Below are 8,849 nucleotides of genomic sequence, written 5' to 3' on the forward strand. Positions count from 1 at the left end.
AAAATGAATATCATTTCCTTAATTACAATGTATTTGTCAATCGTAAAACAATAAAACATAACACATAATTGCGATTACGATGTATTTGGATATCATTCAATTTTATAATAATATTAAATAAATATTTATTTTATCTATGGATCTCATTTAACTAAATTCTAGATTCATGCCTTAAATTTATAACCGATTGCTCTATTGCTTAATTGTAGGTTTCGTTGGAAGATTCAAAATTTTAAAATTAAAATAATATCTTTTACCTAAAATTATGCATTTTGGTGTATCTTTCCTATAATTATGCATATAGCAATTATTCCATATTCGGATGGACCATATTAATAATAATAAATTGTTAAGCTTTATTTTAGGGAATAAATTGTAACACAATGTAAACTTGTTATCTAATTATCATTAAATTAGAAACATTTTCTATAGATATTATTTACTATCATTTAAAAATTTATTTTAAATTATTGTAAATTCTCTTAAAATCGTGTTATTGGATTGATATTCCTAAAATAATGACAAACATAAATTTAACATTTTTGGATTATTTATATTCCAAAATATTTATAAAATTATTGAATTTAAATTTTGTATTTAAATACCTCTAAAATACATGTTGTTCATAACAAATTGAATTTAAAATTTTATCTTCTCCTAAAATCGTGCTAATTGGTTGATTTTTATTTTTAATTTTTTTTTATTGTGTCAATCGTATTAATAATTGTTTTGAAACGTGTTTTTAAATTACGTTAATAAAAGTCTCAAATACATCATAATTGTAATCCACAATCTTTAAAATCTTATAGTCATCTATTATACAAACATATTCCAATCAACAGATTTGGGACACACAAAAAAAGATAAAAAAAAATTGTCATCAAGATGTAATATCATTACTACTACAGTTGATTTCACATATTCCAAATACAATTTATTTCAATAATTCAAAAAAACGAGACATGATATTGAAAATAACACATATTCACTGTATTTTGTAAATAACATTCAAATTTGGTAAATCTTAAGTAAACATGTTATTTTGTATAATTTATTAAATAATACATGATATAGTTTTAATAACAATTTGAATTTAACTTTTAGATCATTCCATAAAATTATGTCAAATATGAATACAAGAATTTCACTTTTTTTATTTTTTTAGCCGATTTTACTTGTATAGAGAAAAATTCTTATCCGATAAATACAATATACTTGTGTAGGTTAAAATGATAGAATATAACCCAGAATCACAAATACATTGTATTTGCAAATCATTCAGTAGTGTAAAAATATTAAATAAATATTTGTTTTCGAAATGAATTTGATTGAATCAACATCCCTTAGATTTAAGCCTGCAATTTATTCTAGATTTTCTTGTTTGTAGGTTTCAAATCAAGTAATTAACAATTTATTTAGTTGTGGTTGTTAAAATTAAAATTGTATCTTACCGCTATAATTATGATGCATTTAATGTATACATGATTATTCTAAGAAAATTTTGATTTTCCCCTATAATCGTGGTATTGATTGATTTCCTAAAATAATGTCAAAACATAATTTCAAAATTTTAGGATTATCTCGTTAATATCATTTATCTATTTTTCATAATTGTTATTCAAAAATAGATTTTAAATTTTGATTTGAAACCGCCAAAATATTAAAATTGATTTAAAAATTTATAAAAATAGATATTGTTAATAATAATTTGAATTTAAAATTTTATCATCCCTATAATCATGCTAAGATTATCTTCATATCTCTAAAATAACAGCAAACATAAATTTAGCATTTTTGAATTATTTATATTCTAAAATATTTATAAAAAATAAATATTTTATTTTTGGAATGAAATAATTGAGAATAAAAGATTTTTTTTTATTTAAATTATAAAATTAAAAAAAAGGAAAAGGAATTTAAGGGAAAATAATAATATAATAATATTATTATTACTTTCATCGTCTTCTTCACTCTCACCAAACCCTAGCCGCCGCCGACACCTCATCTTTGTTCGAGTGTTCTTCGTCCAGTCTAGATATCCACCTTTGTAGCCATCTCCTCCATTATGTTGATCGAGAACTAAGCCGCAAGGAAACATCTCCTCCGTTGCATGCCGCTAGTCGCATGTTTACTTCATCCGAAACCGAGCGTCTTTACGCCGCTTGTTCCTTCGCGAGTCACACGCTTAGCTACCCCGGTCTCCTTCATCTGCATTCGTTCACCGATTATGCCAAAACTTCCAACCACCGTCAGTCGTCGGATTTTATTGACTTTGTTGTTGTTGGGGTTTTGTGACATACATTATATCTTTTCTAAGAAGCTCACCTTTGCGCGAAACGAAAAAGAATCTATAATTGGTTTGATGAAGAAGATGGTTGTAATCAGTTGGATGAAGAAGATGGTTGACAAGAAGAAAATTCTTTGATTTGCAGTGAATGTATGAAGACTTTGAAGGTTTCGAGGAGGACGAATCTTGAAGCTCCAATATTTTCTGCAAATGATCGAAGACTTTGAAGATTTGATGGAATCTACGAAAGTGGAAGGTAGTGAAGCTAGATTCTTTTCGACTCTGAATACCTAAACATGCACAATTTCAACAATTATGTGTTATTTAATTGCAAGGTATTTGGGTTTTAGGTGAACAATTGTATGTAGAACTATTTTTGAATTGGGTAGGGACATTTAAGACATTGTTCCATTTATTTATTTTTCAGAATTTTCAATTTTGCTATTCTACAATTTAAAAATAAATTTGTTATTTTTCCAAAGTAAACATCTTAATTTGTCATTCTTCTTGTCAGCCCTAAAATTACATTAACGAATACCCTGTATATAATGGGCTTCAGTTGGTTGGGTCAATTAAGCAATTAACTAGTTGTAACAACCACCAAGGGTAACCAAGTAATTGATAATAACAACCTAACAACTTCAAAAAACTTAAGTTTTACAAGGACTCTAATACTCTCTCTCAAGTAGGAAGATGGACATCAAAGATTTTCAATTTGACTAAGAGTTTTGTGAAAATGTTTGAAGGAAAGGCCTTTGTAAACATGTCAGCTAGTTGCAGACTTTAGCTAATGAGTAGTACTTTAAGGAAGCCATCAACTACTTTGTCTCTCATAAAGTGGCAATTGATTTCTAGGTGCTTGATTCTTTCATGAAATGTTGGGTTAGAGCCTATAGCGATGGCACCTTGGTCATCACAAAACACATCAGTTGGCAGCAAAGAGGTGATATTCAAGTCTTTTAAAAGTTGAGAGATCCATAATAACTCACTGGTTACTGAGGCCAAAACTTTACATTATGCTTCTGTAGTAGATCTTGAGATAGTGCTTGCTTTTTCGACTTTCATGATACAAGGGAATCTCCCAAGAAAATGAAACAACCTAAAATATATCTTCTAGTGTCAAGGCAAGCTCCCCAATCTGTATCAACATAAGCCTTGAGGTGGAATTCCTTGACATGTTTGATTAAAATGCCCTGTCTTTATTACTTATTCTAGTACTTCAATAGATGATGTGCGACATTTAAGTGATCATTAGTTGGTTTTTTTAGGAATTGGCTAAGTCGATGTATAGCAAAACACAAGTCTGGTCTTGAAATTTGTAAGTACAGAAGTCAGCAAATCATCCTTCTATAGTTAGTTGCTTCTTCACCAATCAATGTTGTTCATTTGTCCTTTGACATCTAGATAACTAGGCTTGGCAAATGTTGTTCATTTCTCCTTTGACATTTTAATGTTTGGATCCATGGGCAATGAAATAGGTTTGGCATCTAGATAACTAGTGTTTCAAGGATCTATAAGGAGTACTTGCATGATAACTTTAGTCTTAAGATGTATTTCGATTGTCCTAAGTCCTTAAGCTTAAATTGGCTTTTAAGAATCTCCTTAACAACATTAATTTCTTCAAGAGATGAATCAGTTAGAAGTATGTCATCTACATACACTAGTAATGCAACAAATTTTGTACCATTTCCATAGGTAAAGAGAGAGTAGTCTGATTTGGATTGGATGAATCCATGAGCTAATAATGCAAAAGAAATTTTTACAAACCATTGTTTGGAAGCTTGTTTGAGGTCATAGATTGACTTATTCAGTCGACAAAAAAGCTTCTCGTCTTTGGTTGACATAATGGATGTTTTATATCCCATGGGTAAGGACATATATACTTCTTCAAATAAATCTCCATTGAAAAATGCATTGTTTATGTCCATTTGAGTAAGTTTCCAGTTAAGGAAAATCACTAAGGTTAGAAAAACCTTCACTGTGACTATTTTGGCAACTGGTGAGAATGTATCGAGGAAGTCCATGTCTTCTTGTTGATTGTAAACTTTTTCAACGAGTCTCGCCTTATAGCAATCAACATTTCCATCAGGGTGATATTTCACTTTGTAGGCCCATTTACTTTCTATAATGTGATGATTTTCGACAAAGAGGTCATTGTCCATGTCTTGCTCCTTTCCATTGCATTAATTTCCTCAGCCATAACTTCTCTCCAGTTTTGAAACTTGATGGCTTAGTGATAGAAGGTTGGTTCATAAACAGATGCAACATTCAACAAGAAATGCTTTTGACTTGATGAATTGTGCCTTATAGGAAAAATAATTTTCAAAGAAGTAAGAAGTTGTGGATGTCATATGTTTGTGGTTTATTATGTTCCCATAAAAATCCTTAAGGCATGAAGGAGGACAAGATGGCTTGAATGACCTTCAAAGAGCTACGGGCATGTCACTATTGTTAACAATTTTTAGAAGAAAAATTTGTATTCACGGATCTGCTGTTATTTGCCTTTTTCAAAAGTCTCGACGCCATACGTAAAACATCAAAAATAGTTTTCACTTCTCCCAACGTCATAAGTAAAACATTGGGAGAAGTGAAAATTGCTTCCGACGCCATAGTTTAAGATGTGAGAAGAAGATAAATAAATATTATTGCTTGAATTTTTCTCGACGTCTCTTTGCACGGCATCGAAAATAGTTTTCACTTCTCCCGACGTTTTACTTCTGACGTCGAGAGAAGTGAAAACTATTTCTGATATTTTACTTATGGAGTCGGGAATAGGGGTGTCTCCCGACGCTTTCGATGTGCGTTGGAAATTCTCTTATAAAATCCCACTTCAATTCTGTAATTCACAGAACTGAAAAGGAGAAGGCCGAGAGAGTTAAGAGAGAGACCGAGAAGGAGAGAGATTCGCGATGCCGCTCGTCGTCGTCCTTATCTAACCGTTCGTCGTCATCTCCGTTGTCACCCTTCATTCCGGTAAGTGGTTTACTTTAGTTATTGTTTTGTTTTAGTTAAGAAGGAAAGGGGATCGTCAAATCAAAAGAAGAGAGTGGAAGGATGTGTGAGGATGAGGACAAAAAAATTAAAAAGTCAAGAGTGCAAAATTTTCTCTCTATCCCATAATAAGCGTTTGAATAAAAGGAGTTGTTTTATTAAGGAATAAACTCGAGTTAGATAATCACATTGATGAAGACCCTATATATAATGGGTTTCAATAGGCTACACCAATTAATCAATTAACTATATGTTCCAACCAAAAATAAGTGATAATAACAACTTGAGGAGACTAAGTTTTACAAAGACTAATAAAATCTCATCCAAAATCTTTTAATTTTATTTCCTTTTTATTTTCTCAACTATTGTTATTTTCTTTTTTGTTTTTTCATTGGATTTAGATTTAAAAGTAAGACTTATTTTTGTGAGGAAACTAATTAAATATTGGCTAAACAAAGAGTTATTAATTCCCTCACAATAGAACTAACCAAAAAGAAAAAGAATAATAATTTGAATGAAGAAGAAGAAGAAGAAGAATATTGTTGGTTAGTGAATGGAGTGTTATGGGGTTAAAAGCGATATGTCGTTAACGTTCTTTCTGCCTGCAAAGAAAAGAAGGGGGGGCTTTTGTGTCATTTCATAAAACGAAGAGAGTTGAAATATGATGGCCATATAATTGTTTACCTAATCTATCTGCATCTGTATCCATATCTACACACTGCCATTGCAACTGTAGGACTCTGCCATAGATCACGTGGGAATAACATCAATATGCCCTTTCTATATAACCCTACCTTTCCTTTACATCCCTTTCAAACCCTAATATGCCCTATTTTCTCTTTCTAGCCCCCCCTCCCCCCCTTTTCCTCTTCCTTTTTACTTTTATTAACTTTCTACTATTATCTTCACAAACTGCACACCATTTGCTTTTATAACTATACACTACATAACTCTTCTTTTAATTCTTTCTTTTCCATTCCTATATTTTTAATCAAACCTTATGTTCATTTTTCCCTCAACTTCATTCAATTAATTAATCTTATATATAGAAATATGTTTTCAAATTTTACCCTCAAAATCTTACCTATAATAACTATAAACTTTTTTCAGAAAAAAAAACAAACAATGCTAAAATCTACACTATTATCTAACACTTTCAATTTTTGGTGAAGTAGTGAATGTAAAGATATGAATCGAGTTATAAATGTTAAATGTATGATTGTGAAAAGGATGGGGATGGGAAGGTAAGAAGAGATATATATTGAATGATATGTGCAATCATTTTTCTTCTGATATGTGTTATGTGCTATGTACCTCTTTGGCCTTCCAAGCATTGATTCTCTCGTTTTGGACACAAACACTTCATTCATCAATCATCACCATCCACCTTCCCTTTTTTCTCTCTACAACTCATATTATTCATTTTTCTTTTAATCACTCTACATATACACACATATATATTACAAATTAGTTAAGACTCATGCTTTCTAGTTTATCTTTTTTTTTTTTTTTCTTTTGGGAGGGGATGATGTTGCTGAAATTCTAATTATTATTTTTGCACATTCTTTTGTTGTCCACCAAATTTTCCTCAAAACTACAACGTAGTTAGTTAACCAACGTCACATAAATGTTAAACAATCATGAATGAAAATTGGAGTATACACACATCATTTTAAGTTCATTTAATGATCATTTGTGAATTTGGTAATGGTAAGTGAGTTTATCGGTTCTCTCTCATAACCTAAAATCGGTTTGTTAACTATTTATAAATGAAAGTTTATATTTTGCATATTACCTTGTTAGCCCATAAAAGTATTACACACATTGAAAGCATGTGTGCGACACTTACATAAAATGAACTCAAATGTATAGATCATGAGTGTAAAGCCCAAGTGGTCTTAGAAATTGGCTTGTTCTTGGTCCATCAGTGGACAAGAGACCCATAGCTCAATATTTTTTTAAAAAAGTCGTGTTCACTGACCATCTCTTACTTTTAAAAACGAAGCTTGAAGTTTATGAACATTAATTTTTTATATCTTGCTATCCTTTTTAACTACTTGTTTTCTTTACAGAGGGAATCTGGAGCTTTTTCCTATTTTATCGTCCAATAAGCTATTATTACGGTCTTATATCACTAATTTTGTCATATTCACAATATGCAAAAAAAAAAAAAAAAAATAATGTCATGAACCGTTTTTTAAATGCTTTAAATGTTTTTATCATTTGTTGCAATTACACTTATTTTAAAGAAAAAAAAAACAAAGAAAGAAACAAAACAAACCAAGTTAGAAAAAAAAAATGCATTTGTTAATGATAACAGTTCTAGGTTTTGGCTTTCAAAATTTATTCTCAATTCCTTCTAGTTTCTTCTCCATGGTTATTACCCACCTTAAATTATTATTTTTAAGTTTTCAAGGCTTGGAATTAATTTTTAAAAGTTCAGTAGAAAATAAATTATTTAGGAATGGAAATAATGTTTTTGTAAAACCATTATCAAAATGAGATAGTAATTTAAAAGAAAAAAATGATTTCATTTTTAGAATTTAACGGAAAAGATAAGCGTAAAACTATGATAAAATGATATGCTTAATCAATTAAAGAACCTATCAATTGACAACTCTATTTTAAGTTATTCTTCAAGTTGCCAAACGACAGTTCCAATGAATACGATTAAAGGACAAAATCATACATGAGGGAGATTACTCAAAGTCAGGGAGAAAGGAGATATCAGAAGAGGTATAAGAGATCCTAAGAGTTCTCAAGTTATAAACATTCAATTAACAATAAGTCATTCATTCACAAGCCTATTTTACAAACTTGTGCCTAATGTTATTACTAAACAGCATTTTACATTAATTAAAGAACTGAGACTTAATTACCGAACAATAGCGGGGCCTAACAGATAATAGAAAAGAGCAATCTTCTTAGCACAAAAATGGTGTTTGAGTTGATAAGTCTACTTCCTAAGATGAGACGAATATAATGCAATTTCATAGAAGTAAATACTTGTGTTGCACATCACAGATGCTAATCTCAAAGAAAACTGTTTTTTTATACCATACCCACCTATGATCTTTGCAATGCAAGTCTAGAATCTAACAGTAAAATCATTTATTGCATCTGAAGACATGCTATGCCTCTGGTCGGCCTACATATAAGCATATCCAAATTCATTATTCTGACACTTGAAATTCAAGCACAATAACTATATGATTCAAACCTTAGCACAAAATTGGTGTTTGAGCTGCACCGTCTTCAGGCTGACTGTCTTGTTTGACCTGTCAACAAATTATCCTCAATCCAATATAACTCACCAGACTCCAAGTTCATGGTTGTTACCGTGCCCAAAGGTTTATTTTGAGGAGCTAGATGTCATTGATCAAGCACATGAAAGCCTAGTTCTTCAAAGGCAGTGGTAGAATGGGCCTTAAAAACGCATTTCAAATACTTAATATAAAGGATGAGTTGAGATATAACCTTGTAATATCCCGAGTACAAAACTGCAGCTCAAGCAAGAAATTTGATGCAGGATGGAAATTAATAATAGCAGAGAACTTAAGAGGGAAAATAG

General features: G+C 30.6%; 1 long non-coding RNA gene across 1 annotated transcript; it reads left to right on the plus strand.

Moving 5' to 3' along the window:
• Positions 1 to 1,942: 1,942 nt before the first annotated feature.
• On the plus strand, positions 1,943 to 3,496 carry LOC116405200. The gene is made up of 2 exons (XR_004218363.1): positions 1,943 to 2,543; positions 3,143 to 3,496. It is a non-coding gene; the product is annotated as an uncharacterized LOC116405200 (long non-coding RNA).
• The last annotated feature ends 5,353 nt before the right edge of the window (positions 3,497 to 8,849 follow it).

The sequence above is a fragment of the Cucumis sativus genome, chromosome 7 (assembly GCF_000004075.3).
Source record: "Cucumis sativus cultivar 9930 chromosome 7, Cucumber_9930_V3, whole genome shotgun sequence".
Taxonomy (NCBI): Eukaryota; Viridiplantae; Streptophyta; class Magnoliopsida; order Cucurbitales; family Cucurbitaceae; genus Cucumis; species Cucumis sativus.